Raw genomic sequence first — 17128 nt, 5'->3', positions numbered from 1 at the left:
AAAGGAATGTTAATAGCCAGGCTCTTCTATCTGCCTGACTTCCACCTCTACCCTTCCCATCACCGTGTGGAAGCATAATGTAGGTCAGTGAGGACCAGAGAGAGTAGCTGCTATTACTAAAAATGTATGTGATAACCTACTTAGCTTTATTCTTGCACCAGTTTAAGGAAAAGCCAGGGCAAGACAATTTCTCCAACTCAAAGCTCCAAAACGACAGGGTCAATGACAGGCTTATCGGGGGGTTGCAACTGGGAAGGTACACAAAAGCTCAAATCATTCCAGGAAAATCAGTGGTAAAGGATCATTGAAGAGTGGATGACTTCAAAATGGGATTCCTGGAAAATTATGGAGCACCTCAATAAACTGTACTTACCTTTTGTCTTCAACACATTTGAGGACCTCCTCTGTGCCAGACACCATGCTGGCTATAGAAGACAGAAATGAAGAGACAAGGTGTCAGCTCTCACACAGCTTAAAACCAACAGAGGGAAACAGATGGGAGAAAGAGCTCTCCGAGGTAGTCCCACTCGGCTGCTCCTGGCTACATTAATCAGGAATGCCATTTTGTAAATGTTCCCACAATAATCTCACATTACATATTCAGCTCTTCTATTACTGGACACTCCCAGTTGGAGCGACTGACATGCAAGTGGCTACAATGTACCCAGAGAAGCAAGGAACCCTCAGAGTACTCACTGAATATTCAGAGAAGCAAGGGTGAGAACCAAGGGTAAGGAAGGCAGTTCTGCAGATGAGAGACTGGGCATGGCATCCGAGTCCAAGCAAGGTAAGGAGAGCGCCCATGGGGAGGGTGACCAGTCCTATTGTGTCAGAGACGTGCTGCTCGAGGAGGGGATGTGAATCAAGTCATGAGAAATTAGACAAACCCACACTGAAGGACATGCCACAAAATAACTGGCTTGTCTATTCAAGAATGTCAAGGATATGGAAACCAAAGAGAGATAGAGGAACTGCTCCAAACAGAAGGATAGTAAGTGACCCAGTAACAAAATGACAAGAAATTTGAACAACTTGCTATTGTTATAAAGGACATTATCAGGACACTTGCTGACACTGGAATGGAATCTGAGGATGAGATGACTACACCAACATTAATTTTCTGCTTTGGTGGCTCTATTGTGATCATGTTGGAGAGTGCCTTCTTTGTAGGAAATATACACTACAGTATTGGGGTTGATAGGGCATCAGGTCAGTCTGTGCACTGCTGATGAAATTCAAACTCAGGTCGGTTAAGTCATTATACGACTGGTGGTTGAACTGGTTTTGAACCTATAGCTGTCTGATTCTTTTCACTGTACATCATCCTTGCTTCTCCTAACACCAAACTCCTCCCCCACATCCCGCCAAGGATGAGCTCCTCAGCTTACTGGGGTTCCAACATCCGTGCCAGTCAGCCCCATTGTGCAGATGTCCCCCTTCTCCCCTGTTCTAAGCCACTGTACTCCTCCTTATGGAAAACCAATGTCTACTTTGCTCCACCTACTGACTTCAGGGTGCAGTTGTTCAGGAAGAAAGGAGAAACGTGGTCAATATGTTGAATCTTGTTCTAGAACGCTGAGTAAATTAATATACTTATCTATGTATTACTTACAGATAGAACCCAGTATTATGAGACACCCTGTCCAAAAGCCAATGAAATTGGAATGATTGCCACTGTACTCTTCCTCTTTGCACAATGATCATAGTAAACACTCATCTGCATGTGTCCAAAGCTATCCATTTGGGATATACTCACTTCTTAGCAGAAATGATTCAAATCTGGGGCTGTTTAGGAATATAGCCATAAGCAATCTTTTGCTTATAACATAATGCATAACAAGGTTTGTAAAATTCTCTATATCTGAGATCAAAATTACTGGGTTCTTGATCATATACTGAACATTATTAGAAAACACATATTTTTAAAAGCAATTATACCAATATGTACGACATTAGCATTATTAACAAATTTCTGTTATTCCATACCCCATCAATACTCAGCATTGTCAGGCTTTTAAATTTTTCTCATTTTGATGGGTGTGTAATGATACTTTACTGTTGTCTTGATTTACATCTCATTAATTACTTAGGATGCTAAATACTAGTCCACCTACTCTTTCAAATGTGGTTCAGTAAGGCTGAAAAGATTACTTCTTATCTGATGATGAATAAGCAAACATTCAGCCTTAGGCTTGCACAAAAATTACCATAGAACAAGGAAAATCCCTCATCACTCTTAAAAATGGAGGAAGATAATATCCCTTAACTTTTTTTTAAGATTTTTTATTATTATTTATTTGAGAGAAAGAAAGATCACACAGTAGAGGTAGGGGTAAAGGGAAAGGGAGAGAAAACCTCAAACAGATTCTCTGCTCAGTGAGGAACCTGGCACGGGGCTCCATCACAGGACCCTGAGATCATGACCTGAGCCAAAAATCAAGAGTCTGCTGCCTAACCGAATGAACCACCCATGAGCCCCTCCCTTAGTATAATTTAAATATTCAGACTTTTTTTCTTTATGAAAGTGGCTTCATCAAGATTTGGTGTTCACCAACTACACAGAGAAATTTATATCAAGTACATAGTCAGATAAGCCCAGAGACTACATTAGCTAAAAAATAATTGTAAAGAATTAAAAATGCAATAGTCAGATTTTTTAAAAAAAAAAGATGCACTGTATACCACAAAGTACAGAACTTGTATGTGGAACACTAATTGCTGGTATATGTACATGAAGAAAGAAAAGCAGACTACAAAATCCTGAGAGTCCCTACTTCCCAACCATTGTCTTCCTTGGACATGTGTATCAACCCTTGACCTGTCCTCTATTGCTCTGGCTTTACTAGTGTGTATAACCACAGTACTAAACACATCCCAGTTTGTGTTTTACATATAACATCACCCTTTGCCCTTTCTTTTTTAACTCCTACATACGACCAATTCCCTACCAGTCAACTTCCAATTATACTTGTTCCAATTTCTTGATCAGAACATCTCTTACTAACCATCTGTTATGGCTTCATTCTATTATAGTGTCTTCCATTCTTCCTTCTGTCCACTGAATCATTACATTTATCTATTCCCATATTTTGGACAATATTTTTTAGGAATCTGGCAGCCCTGACCAGGAGGAGCTAAGGCTTCATCTGCATTCCTGACTTATTCTCAATGGTAAACAAATTCTATATGAGAAATAAAAGTCTTCATTAGTGTTCATTGCAAGATTCCTGGCATGCATAGGACTCATTTATAGAATTAATAGTGAGGCTATCCTTCACTGATTAGGTCTAAGATATCTCTAACTGCAGAATAAATGTTAGAGTCTGGATGTTCACTCTTTAAAGGTAGCTGTTGTCCTAAGGTAGTATTAGTGATATTATTCTAATTAGTAGCAAGTCTATAGTTTTTAATGGATATTTTTAAAGACTTACATCAGCTTACATAAATGCATGTTATAGGTATTCATTTCAGAACCTTCAACTTAGGAAGTTTTTAGGATACTTATTTGATTCATATTCCAGAGGTGAATGAAGCCCTGAAGTGTTACTCCTTTTTAATTTTTTTCTCCCATTTTTTTTTTTCTTGAGAGAGAGAGAGAGAAAGAGCTCTTGTAAGCAGGTGGGAAGGCAGAGGGAAAAGGAGAGAGAGACTCCCAAGCAGGATCCATATTGCGCCCGGAGCCTGACACAGGGCTCAATCCCATGACCCTGAGATCATGCGCCAAGCTGAAATCAAGAGTCAGGTGCTCAACTGACTGAGTCACCCAAGCACCCCTAAATTTTGTTTTCTATTCATATAATTTTATTAGAGGTGTTTTCTTACCTAAATCAGTTAATTAGCCAAAAAACAGACAGATCAATGCCATGAAAACACCAATGCATTGTTTAGAGATCGTCATTTGAAAAGCACACTTTTCGGGGTACCTGGGTGGTACCGGCAGTTAAGCATCCAGCTCTTGGTTTCATTTCAGGTCATGATCTCAGGATCTCGGGCTGTGGTCTCAAGACCCACGTCAGGCTCTGCGTTCAGCAAGGCATCTCTGTGAGATTCTCTCTCCCCCTCTTATTGTCCCTCCCCGCTGCATTCTCCCTAGAAGGAAAAGCACACTTTTCAAGTTCTTTGTACACATGCTTTTCTTTTGTTGAGCTGAATGCTGTAAAAGGACAAATCCCATGAAACTTTAAAAAAGAATTTCCAATCAATTGGGCTTCAGGAGATGTGATTTTGTTCATTCATTGCTGTTTTACTTACGGTTGGTTTCAGCTTGAGAGAAAGCATTCTGTGTGAGCCAACAAAATGCTGATGACACTGGTGGTACAGCCATGTTTGGGACAACTGGTCCCAAGGCCACCAGTTATTCATTGTGAGAAGCATGACACGCTAGTCCCTCATTTCCTAATTGAGACCTGGGGAAACTAAACCAAATGATCTCTGCGGAACTGTGGGAGGGTGCTAGTTTATTCAGCACTCATTTGAATATCATTATTTATCCACAGGGCCACATCTGATTTCAACCTGGATATACTCAGAGACTGTGGCCATACTTTTACCATAACCTACCTCTGGAGGGGGATAATCACTAAACCCCTGCAAAACGAGTTCAAATGATAACCCTTTTCTTAAAAAACAAACAAACAAACAAAAAACTTCTTATGCCTAATGCAAAGCTTTTGCATTTGTAATTCATACATAGTTTTCTGTATGCTGTCCACCGTGAAAGGAAAAAAGAATTTAAAAATGGTTTTTTATATTACTGACCTAGCTACATAAAACATACATTTTTGAAATGGAAGAAACATTATAAATAGTATAAAGGTAAATTACAAGCCAAGAGAAAAATATTTGGAACTTAGATCACTAAGGATTTTCTTCCTTAATATGTAAAGACTGTTCTTATATGTCAGTAAGAAAAGACCTATCGTCCAATACATAAATGGGCAAAAGATGTAAACAAAAAGTTAAGAGAAAGGAAAATATAAATTGTTCTGAAATGTATGGGAAAATGCTCAGTTTCATTCTTAATGCAAGTCAAAAGAGTGCTGAGATCTAAGAGTGGCAAAATTTTAAAAAGGAAAGAAGGAAGAAAAGAAGTAAGGGAGGAAGGCAAGGAGAGAGGGAATACACTAGACTGGGGAGAGGTAGGAAACAGGCATTTTCTTCCACTGTGGAGTTAGGGTTTATTAATTATTACAGCTCTTATGAAGGGCAATTTGGCATACATCTTTTAATGCAGGAATTCCATTTCTGGATCTTAATATATGTATATATTAACATATATACACACATACACAAGGTTTTAGTTTTAGTTTAGTTGCAACATTTTTTCTGTAATATCAAAAGATTCAAAATATATTGAGTGCCTTTCAGAATAATACTGGTTTAAAAAAATAATGAGAAAGATTTTTAGAAATGCTATCTATGGAAAGGTCCCCACAATATATTTTAATACAGTAAAGCAAAGTACAGAACAATGTTTTTAATATACTACTATAATTTGGGCTCAAAAAGGTGGACTATATATCCATATTTCCTTATATTTATAAAGAATATTTCTGGAATGATGAGTAAGTTACAGCAACACTACTGCCCCTTAAGAGGGGAACTGGATGAGTGAGGGGACACAAGTCAGAGAGACATGCATCAAGTTCACACATTTCTTGTTCCTTTCACATGTTGTATCATAGGCAATATAACCTATCCAAGGTAAAATAATTTAAATATAAAATTTAAATGTTTCTCATTAGTTCACTTGACTTCCATGTTTTGAAACCATTTGTTCATTCAATATTAATTTAACTTGGCTTAAAGTAAGAAGTAGAAAAGGTATAAAGAAAAGTGTTGTTAAGTAAAATGTGATTATTGCTCTATGTAGGAAGAGGTGACATACATTTATAAGTTTAATACAAAGCAGAATTATGATAAGTGGTGTAATGAAATGTCTAATTTAGAAAGCACAGAAGCTCAGTGAAGAGAAAAATCGCATTGGGGACAAGCAAAGGCTCATATCAGAGATGATATTTGACGTAAAAAAGACAGAAATTTAAGGATGGATAGAAAGAAGAACAGCTATAGAAACTTACTTATTCATCTTCAGGACAGATAAACTTATTTATTCATCTGCATAAAGGTAGGCATGAAACTTCTTTCTGTCAATAAAGGCAATAGTTTACTATTGGACTGCCTGTATTAGTGACTGAACTAAAGTAACAATCAGGTAAGCATCTTGTCTATTTGCAATAACTTGTGCAGAGTTTTCCATACTGAATCAATAAATTCTGCTGTATCATTATTTTTTAGTAACAAAATTGTCTGATTACTTGTTATTTGTTCTTCTATACCATAAGATTGTGTAATTGTGTCCAATAGTTTGGCTACCAGGTATGGTTGGCAGGTTATTCTTTGCAGGAATCCAAGACATGCAATTTGGAAGTTGTGTCTACCTAGAGTGGGTACCTTTTTCTAAGTGACACAAAGATGCCATATGGCCAGATGGTTCCCTAATTTTGTAAGGAAACAAAGGTTTTCATAATATGAAAGTATTTCCAATTACATTGACCATTTAATTGGTCCCTCAGTTCCATTCAGATATTCCAAATAGTGTCTATTTCCATCAGCTCATCCCATGTGTCTCTGGAAAACCTCTTGCTAATTGCCAGGTATTACATGTACAACATCAAACAATAATCTAGAGAAATAATGCAGCCAAAGACACAAGATTTTATAAAAGCAATGGAAGTGACGAAGAACTGTTAGAATCACCTGTAACATAATAATAAACAAGATCCTTAATCTTATTATCTATATCCTTAATCTGGATCCTCAGTCAGTAAGAATCTAGAAAGTTAGACCAGATAATACTCAAAAGAAGAGAAATTCACTGACTTTCTACAAGATAGGCACTTGAAAAAGGAATGAAAGTGAGTAACAAAAGATAAAGAGATGACTTGGAAAAATTGATCAAAACAATTATATATGATTTTGTTGTATTATATATGAATTAATTTTAAAAATCTAATTTGTGCTGTAATAATTTTAAATACCAAAACATGATTAATTTTGTTCACCTAATAATTGTAATTAAAATCTATTTTAGTTAAATATAAAAGTTCAAACATATTTACTTTCTGAAGTATTTTTAGTTGAATTTTCTAAGACAGTTGCCATGGAACATTTTTTATTCTTTTTCCCTTTTTTTTTTTTTTTTTTTTTTTTTTGCTATGAAATTGTTTCTGGTGTTTAAAGAAGTTCCAGGTTAAAAGATTTTTTTTAGAAACATTTTTATTCATCAGTAGATTTTTGTGGGAAATGATGTTTATAAGATAAACTCAGAAAATAAATTATGCCTGCCTATTTATAAGGTAATATGTAAAGCAATGATTCATTTTGGAAAGAGAAAAGAAATTCTACAAATGCTATTAGATATATTCCTAGTAAGTATATAAGTTGATATCTAACATAAGTAAATGATAATTTGTGAATATTATAACAATCTCAAAATTTAATCCTAGCAATTCACTTCTAAAAATGGGTCCTCTGGAGGGGCCCTGGTTGGGGGATGGGGTAAGTGGGTGTTGGGCATTAAGGAGGGCGCATGATGTAATGAACACTGCTATATGCAACTGATAAACCACTAAATTCTACCCCTGAAACTAATACAATACTATATGTTAACTAACTTGGATTTAAATAAGGTCTAAAATAAATAAATAAAAATAAAATTAAAATGGACCCTTTAGAAAATACTTACACAATTTGAAAAGCACACTTACATAATTATATATAATAACCTAAGTCTGAATAATCTTCACATCGAACAATTAAACAACAGTACCTCTGCTAAAAGGAATGCCATGTAGTTGTTGTATATGTTGATGAATGTTGATTTGGATGTAAATTTATAACAAAAAAAGTTTTTTAAGATTCATTCTTAAATGAAATGAAAATCACACACACACACACACACATACTCTGTAAGTTCATTTGGGTTTAATAACCAAGAAATACCTGAGTCCTCCCTGAAGCACTTTATCCAGAACGAGCATTTTACTCTGAGCCCAGAGCTCAAAAGGGCTGACTCCATTGGCCTACCCATTTTAAGGATAAAGAAAGATCTGCTCACAGAATTGTCTCTTTGTTCTTGGGGCTCTGTCTACCTCTTTGGACTTATTTGCTGTCACTTTCTCCTCTTAATCATTTTGGCTTCTCAGCTCTGAACTGCTCCTGGTCTCCTAAAGCAGTGTTATCACCCAATTCTTCCATGCCTTTGTATGTGCTCATATGCCCATTCAGTGTGCTGCTTGCAACCTCTGCTGTCCAGAAAACATTTATTTGATGAGGGAGCAGAAAGCAAGCCAAGGGCAAAGCACAAGGTGACATCCTGAAATCCACACCCCCTTCCCACTTCCAGGTAGAATAGGTGTGACATTCCTAAGGCACTCCTGGCTGCCCAAAAGCTAAGGGAAGGAAAAACAAATGGTTAACTAACAGAGATCACAGTCCAGCAAGGCATGAATCTCCAACAGCTCACAAATGACCTAGTGATTTACAAGAAAAAAATCATCCTTATCTATAACCTAACTTCCAGAAGTTTGGGGGGTTTTTTTAAGCTTTTTTGTTTTAAGCTGGCATATTTCATTTTTTTAAAGTGCCTTTTTTCTTTAAGCTATTTCTTTTTTTAACTTTTTTTTAAGCTGGCATATTTTATTTTTTTTATTTAAGTTCAATTAATTAACATACAGTATATTCGTTTTAGAGGTAGAGGTCAGTGATTCATCAATCTTATATAATACACAGTTGATCATTATACCATTTGCCATCCTTAATGTCAATCACCCAGTTACTCTATCCCCCACAACCCTCCCCTCCAGCAGACCTCAGTTTGTTTCCTATGAATAAGAGGCTCTTATGATTTGTCTCCCTCTCTGATTTTGTCTTTCTTTATTTTTCCCTCTCTTTCGCTACGATCCTCTATTTTTGTTTCTTAAGTGCCACATACGAGTGAGAGCTATGATAATTATCTTTCTCTGATTGACTTATTTCACTTAGTATAATAGTTATTTCACTTAGGATAATACCCTCTAGTTCCATCCATATCATTGCAAATGGCAAAATTTTTTCTTGATAGTTGAGTGTGTGTGTGTGTGTGTATATATACACACACACATATATATATATACATATATATATATGACCCACATCTTTATTCATTCATCTGTTGATGGACATCTGGGCTTTTTCCATAGTTTGGCTATTGTGGACATTGCTGTTATAAGCACTGGGGTGCAGGTGTCCCTTCATATCACTACATTTGTTATCCTTGGGGTCAATACCTACTAGTGTCCTTGCTTGGTCATAGGGTAGCTCTATTTCCAACTTTTTGAGGAACCTTCATACTGTTAGAGAGTGGCTGCACCACCAACAGTGTAGGAGGATTCCCCTTTCTCTACATCCTCACCAATATTTGTCATCTCCTCACATACTAATTTTAGCCATTCTAACTTATGTAAGGTGTTACCTCATTGTGGTTTTGATTCGGCACCAGATGCCAAGTGATGTCAAGCATTTTTTCATGTGTCTGTTGGGGCCATTTGTATCTCTTCTTTAGAGAAATGTCTGCTCATGTCTTGTGCCCATTTCTTGATTGGATTATTTATTTTTTGGGTGTTGAGTTTGATAAGTTCTTTATGGATTTTTGGATACTAGCCCTTTATCTGATAAGACATTTTCAAATATCTTCTCCCATTCTGTCAACTGTCTTTTGGTTTTGTTGACTGTTTCCTTTGCAGTGCAAAAGCTTTTTATCTTGATGAACTCCCAATAGTTCATTTTTGCCTTTGTTTCCCTTGCCATTGGAGATGTGTGCTGTGGCCAAGGTCACAAAGGTTGCTGCCTGTGTTCTCCTAAAGGATTTGGCAGATTCCTGTCTCCCATGTAACTCTTTAAACTATTTTGAGTCTATTTTTCTGTATGGCATAAGGAAATAGTCCAGTTTCATTCTTCTGCATGTGGCTGTCCAATTTTCCCAACACCATTTGTTGAAGAGACTGTCATTTTTCCATTGGACATTCTTTCCTGCTTTGTTGAAGATTAGTTGACCATAGAGTTGAGGGTCTATTTCTGGGTTCTTGACCCTGTTCCATACATCTCTGTGTCTGTTTTTGTGCCAGGACCATACTGTCTTCATGATTACAGCTTTGTAATAGAGCTTGAACCAACTGTCTTAATGTCAATGCTTGGCAAGAGGAAAAAACAAACTTAACCTGACAATGGAAAGGCCTCCACTACCTTGTAGGTCCTCTTTAGCACATGAAAGTTCTTTTGAAAACCTCCCTTTTTCCTTGCTCAAACTCCCAAATATATAATCAGTCACCTCTCACAACCTCTGGGGGCAGCAGCTCTTTCTGCCCACAGGTCCCTCCCGGTGCTTTAATGAAACCACCATTTTGCACCAAAGACATCTCAAGAATTCCTTCTTGGACATTGGCTCTGGACCCCACCTACATTCAAAACTACATCATATTCATCTTTCAAAACTTACCTCAGTTAGGACCTCCTTCGAGATAGTATTCATGATTCCCCAACATATCATCCCTCCCACCTCCAAAGATTATACTGCAAAAATTATGCATATTATGTTTGCAACTGTAAGGACCTATTTAACCAGAGGCTTCCATTAAGGTTAAATAACAACCTTGTTGTTTAACCCTTAAACTGTCCCTGCTCCCCTTCCCCCAGGGGACTGACTTCCAAACAAGTCCCAGAAACCAGCTCCAGGTAACAAAGCCCAGATACAAGGGTAGGTCAGGCCAGGTGGACACATCCGATCAGTGGGGGGTTGCATACTGTCTCCCTAGCTACCAAGGAGTATGGGCCCTGCCTTTTGGGCAACCAATTCTAACCAAGGTGTGATAGGCTAGGTCAAATGTCTACTATAGGGTAAATTGTAATTCAGCTGATCACCTAGCATCACTGTGCAGCTTTCTCTATGTGTTACAATTTCATTGGACACCTGTGCATGGCCAGGCCCAACTGCATGGCCTTTGCCCTTAAAAACTAGACTGTGAAACAGAGAAGGGTCGCTCTCTCTTGTAAGAGGTGCAGCCCCAAACGTTCGGTTAGATTCTTGATGCTTCGCACAAAATAAAGCTTTGCTTGACCTTCACTTTATATCAGCCTCGCTCATTTAATCACCAACCCATTTGGGGGGGGGGGCATTAACAGCAACCTTTGAAAATATATTGTTGAAAATATGACAAGGTGTTGTTTTAACTCTTCTTTTCTACCTATGGTAGGCTTCTGGAGAGTAGAATATTTAATTTCAATTATTCATGTATCAATAATGCTTCTGTGCATTACCTATCAAGGAATAGACAAATGGTCCCTGAAGAAAAACAGACACCGTAAAAATAAAAGTACAAAATGATTGATTTGACTTTCCTTTATAAATAAAACTTCAGAAGTTAAATCTGTGAGTAAATCACAGTTTGACATACAGCAAAGCTCAATATTAGACACATCCCCCCAAAATGTAGAAGATCCATCACACAATAATTTACCTAATTAAACTCTTTCAGTCTGCATTTTCAGCAGATGTGTTCTCAATTTCTATTTTTTAGATAGATTTTTGACAAACTAAATGGCCTCATCAACTTTCTCTCAGTTTACAATGGAAAATTGCAATGGGGAAAAAAAATATGCCTAGGTAATAAGCACATGGCAAACTCTCTCAAAGAGTCATCTGTTCAGAGGAAAATCTCAGATGTTCTAAGAGCAAAACACAGGTCTGCTCACTGCCCCCTCACCCCCTACCCCCAGCCAAAAGGGGGTTTTCAGGAAGACCCTGAGGAAGAACATGAATTCCCACTATAGCTTTGGCTCCTTTCTCTCTTTTCTCCACTCCTTTCCTTCTCTTCTTTATTCTGTCAACAGTGTTTTGTTTTGGTTCTTTTTTTTTTTTCCCCCAAATCTATGTCTACTGAAATCATAATTGTTAACATAACTTCTCAGTGAAGTTCTCCAAGACCTGCCTTGCTGGGATCAATTCTTTCTTCTGACTTCCTATAGCACTTTCTACGGTCAGGCATCTAGTATTTATCTTTGTCTATGCTGGAGTTACTACTACACTTATCTTGTGTCTCTTAGTCACCCATGAGTTCCAGGACACAGAGCCCATATCTTATATACATTGATCCCCCCGCAATTCTCTAGAAGATTCATTAGTAGAATATGGACCCAACAGGATAAACAAATTTGAAGGAGAAAATAAAATAAAATAAATAAAACACTGTGATCAAAAATTAACAAACACTGAATTTATTTGAGAAAGGGAGTAGAATGGAACACAGAAAGATGTAGGGTTCAATAATTTGAGTCTTATTATTTTTCATAACTTGAACTCTTGGTTACTAATTCTCTTTCCTTAAAAAACAAAAAAGAAAGAAAAGAAAAAAAAATCATAAAGGTAGAAAAGCAGATAGATGAGAACAGCTGGAGGCAGTTACTGGCACTGACCCCAGAACACGCAAGGCCACGACCACGTTACCATCAGACAGGGAGGAAAGCAGCCTCCAGTCATTAGCACCGCGCGTAGCACCATGACCCACAACTGCCTAGGCATTAACAGTGTACGAGGCACTGGGCTAAATTCATCTCAGGTAATCCCCACAATGAGGGTCAGAGTGAGGGCCTCTTCATCTTCCAGTTTTACACAGACGAACACTAAAGCCTCAAAGATGTTAAGTAACTTGCCTAAGTCCCAAAACTCCTGATGAAAGCAGGAAAAAACTCTAACTGGCCTGACTTCTGAGAGCTACTATAACGCCCCAACATGCCCCAACATATAAACCACCTCTTCTTCCTGTTACAACAACAAAACAACAAAAATTATGTTATACCTGTAATTCTAAAATGTAATTCATGTGGAAATATCATTCTAGGGGCGCCTGGGTGGCTCAGTGGGTTAAAGCCTCTGTCTTTGGCTCGGGTCATGATCTCAGCGTCCTGGAATCGAGCCCTGCTCAGCAGGGAGCCTGCTCCCCCCCCCCACCCCCACCTGCCTCTCTGCCTACTTGTGATCTGTCAAATAAATAAAATCTTTAAAAAAAAAAAAAGAAAGAAAAAAGAAATATCATTCTAAAATTATTTTTATTTTTTTATTTTTATTTATTTTTTTTTTAGATTTTATTTATTTATTTGACAGAGAGAGATCACAAGTAGGCAGAGAGGCAGACAGAGAGAGAGAGGAGGAAGCAGGCTTCCCGCTGAGCGGAGAGCCCGATGCAGGACTCGATCCCAGGACCCTGAGATCATGACCCGAGCCGAATTATTTTTAAAAGAAACATCCTCAATCTCAACTGAAACATTAATATGTTTATTAAGCTTTTAAACTTTAATTCCAGAACAGTTATGAACAGTGTTCCGTGAGTTTCTGGCATACAGTATAGTGATTCAACAATTCTATACGTTACTCAGTGCTCATCCATGACAAGGGCACTCCTAATCCCCATTCTCTACTTCACCCACCCCCCAACAGCCGCCCCACTAGTAACAGTAAGTTTGTTCTCTAGAGCAGAGAGTCTTCAACTGAAGCATTTCAATTCATAGTACAATCACCTTCAACCTCCTATTCCTGTGCTTCCTACCCCACCTCCCACAGTCTACAGTCTTCCTTTTCTTCCTACATCTCTGAATTGGAAAACTGCTATCTATTAGCATATTAATATCTGTCCTTTAGACATATTTATTTCTATGAATGCAGCCCAAGATTGCCTTAGATTGTTAGAGTCAATGACACTCCTGCTTATACTAGATTTGTAATTGTGACAGTTCAGAATGCTTTCTGCTGCAAGTAACAAAACCTGACACAGGGGCTTAAAATGGGAAGATAAATTCCAATAAACTAAAATTTAGAAGTAGGTAGATACCATTGTTGTTTCCAGCATGCGACAGTTGGCTAGCTAACATCTCTGTGATTTCCTTGGGCCATCTGTCCTTTCCTGTTGCTTCCAGACACCAAGAGAGCTGCCCTAGCTGCCTTGTTAAAAGCAGAAAACCAGAAGGAGTGATTTTTGTTGGTTACATCTTCCTTTTCTTTCTTTCTTTTTTTTTTTTTTTGAAGATTTTATTTGTTCATTTGAGAGAGCACACGCAGGTGGATGGGCAGAGGGAGAAACAGATTCCCTGTGAAACTGGAAGGCCTATGCCAGACTCAGTCCCAGGACCTAGAGATCATAACCTGAGCCAAAGGCAGACACTTAACCTTCTGAGCCACCCAGGCGCCCTACATCATTTTTTTTTTTTTTTTAATTGGGAAAGCAAATCTTCCCAGATTTCTTGTCTTCTCCTTCTGGTCTCAGAGGGCACAGCTGAGCTACATGTCTAACCCTCAGTTTAGGGGAGGCATCAAGGGAGAAGGGGTTTTTGTTTTTGTTTTTGTTTTTTTTAAAGATTTTATTTATTTATTTGACAGACAGAGATCACAAGTAGGCAGAGGTAGGCAGAGAGAGAGAGAGGAAGGCAGGCTCCCTGCTGAGCAGAGAGCCCGATGTGGGGCTTGATCACAGAACCCCAGGATCATGACCTGAGCCAAAGGAAGAGGCTTTAACCCACTGAGGCAACCAGGCACCCCAGGGAGAGGAAGTTTTAAATGGTTTCTAGGCAGCCAGTAAACCACAACTGCTACACAAACCTACAGTGGAGATTTGCTTTGCCAGGGCTGAGATGCTCTATCTCTCAAATCATGCTACTTCTGCAGAGACATCTTCCTTGACCCCTCCAGCTAAGTCAGATCCCCTTCTGATGTGTTCTAACAGCACTGCCTTTTTGGTGTGTGATGATCTCTGTCAAAGCATAATGTGGGGATGCCTGGGTGGCTCAGTTGGTTAAGCTGCTGCCTTTGGCTCAGGTCATGATCTCAGGATCCTGGGATCGAGTCCTGCATGGGGGGGTGGTCCTTGCTCAGCAGGGAGCCTGCTTCTCTCTCTGCTTCTGCCTGCTTATGTGCACTCTCTCTTTCTGACAAATAAATAAATAAAATCTTAAAAAAAAAAAGAGCATGATGTGTAATTATATAAGAAGGGACATCCTAAAAACTTTGGAGAATTTTTCAGATAGTGCGTTGGGGTAGACACTAAGAACTGGTCATGATTTAAGGGTTTACGTTTTTTACTTAAACTCACCGTGCACATTTAATATACCCTAAAATATTCACTCTGTATAGCTTAGTTACTGTACTTGGAAGAAGTTTCCTTTGGTATTTGAACATTCAAGCTAGATGATAATTTGTTCAGAAAATACATTAGGCATGCATGTATTTTCCAGAATTATTTCTAAAAGTGAATTATAATTTCCTTCTTATTAGCCAGTTTCCACTTAAAGAATGAACTATACCCCCAAGTGCAATTGTAAATTCTGGTAGGTATGACCCCTGCTAATGTATTAATTTAGGACATCTTCTCTTTAAATTGTTCCCCCATGATATCAGGTGAATTGATCACAACAGACTTAATAACTTTGGTTTAAGTCTACATCCTTTATAAATCTGTAATCACTTCCAATCAGACATTCCATTAAAGAGCTGATATTTGGACGGCAAATCATTGGACTCTTCCAAAGTAGTTTGCTGGATGGTCACATGAACTAATTAGTGTTTATTACCCACTATGTATCTTCTAAGGGAAGCTTTAAGCAGGCAAGACAGCATATTTTAACTAAGAGCACTATGTAACTACTTAGAAGGCAGAAAATAAATTTGAAAACCTACATATTCTTTTAAAGCTGCCTATTAGTTTCTCCAACCAATAAACAATTCCTCCAAAGATCATCCATAGTCATTCTGATAAAGACAAATGTGCCATGATCAATATATTTTAATTAAATAGAGAACATTCATCAACATGGAGATGCACATTTCTAGGACCCGGTTGATTGCATTAGTTCCATTGTTTTAATTGTTTTAGGTTGCTCCTTCTCAGGATGCATGAGCATACTAAGTCCATTATGGAATAACTTTCCATACTTAAGCTGCAGTAAGAAAAAAAAAATCTGCCTAGAAAAAGAGGTAAATAAGCATGTAACAAGCATTTTAAGGACTAACTTGCTCACAGGACAAAACAGACTCCCAACCAAGTGAGTGAGTGAAACAAGCCAAGATTTAATTCCCTATCTGAGATCCCTAGGATCCAGTGAAAGAAAAAAGAATAAAAGAAGAAAGAGATCCCATTCTCGCCGTTCATGATATACAATGTGTACTCATGGAGTCTTTTGCACCAGTAAACTATCAGATACCAGAGAAACTGAGTCCCTTCTTCTGTGGTTGAGGGAAGACTAGAATTCTGGTCATCCAGTCCTAAGACATGAAACAGAACTAGCCTCACGCCCTAGAAACCTGACCTATTTATTCAACCTGCCCCAGAGAACCTCAGATCTCTCTTTTTAAGAATTAGTATATTTCTGAATCTTACTACCCCAGCAAAAATAACCTGCTAATCTGTATTGTTTTATGACATTACCTGTTTATTTTCTTCTCTCTTGCATAATTACTTTCTTGTTTATTTTCTTTTTATTACTTCTAGAAAGTAATTTCCATGAGAGCAAAGGCTATGTCTCTTTTTTAGATTACCACAGTAACCCCAGAACCTGGAAGATAGTTGGCTATAAAAAAGTCTCAATCATCCTTTGTGAAATTAATGAATTAAGGTGAAGTGCTGACAAAAACAATGGCCTACACATTCAGTAAGTGTCAGCGTTTTTTTCCCCATAAACTCCAAATAAAATTACCAGGAGCAAAAACACAACAAAATTTTTATTTTTAGCCTTCCTGGTCTGCTTGGAAAATGCTACTGTAGGCTTCATTCTCTCTTCTCTCCCGAACGTTTTAACTAAGGAGTTTCTATCTGCACGGCCTGTTAGAATGTGCTATGGAGCCAGAACACATAAACAAACAAACAAACAAACAGACCCAAAGTCAGGGCACTGAAGATCAACATTTCCCAGCCTAGCTGACTATGAAACAGAATGAGGAGAATATGAAGTCCTCAGCAGTCCAAGCTATTTGACAATCCCTCGGGATAAACAAGCATATTTGTTTTTGCCTGGATTACCAGACCATGATCCAGAACGTTGACTCAAA

At 38.0% G+C, this 17128-nt stretch overlaps 1 long non-coding RNA gene across 1 annotated transcript in view; it reads left to right on the top strand.

The window, feature by feature from the left end:
• Positions 1-644: 644 nt before the first annotated feature.
• LOC122907714 overlaps positions 645-17128 on the top strand; it is a 29526-nt gene continuing 13042 nt past the window's right edge. The window contains exon 1 of the long non-coding RNA XR_006384744.1: positions 645-787. This is a non-coding gene — a long non-coding RNA (uncharacterized LOC122907714). The remainder of the gene's footprint in view (positions 788-17128) is intronic.

The sequence above is a fragment of the Neovison vison genome, chromosome 5 (genome assembly GCF_020171115.1).
Source record: "Neovison vison isolate M4711 chromosome 5, ASM_NN_V1, whole genome shotgun sequence".
NCBI lineage: Eukaryota > Metazoa > Chordata > Mammalia > Carnivora > Mustelidae > Neogale > Neogale vison.
The sequence above is the reverse complement of the archived record's forward strand: the minus strand, read 5'-3'. Positions and strand labels throughout refer to the sequence as shown.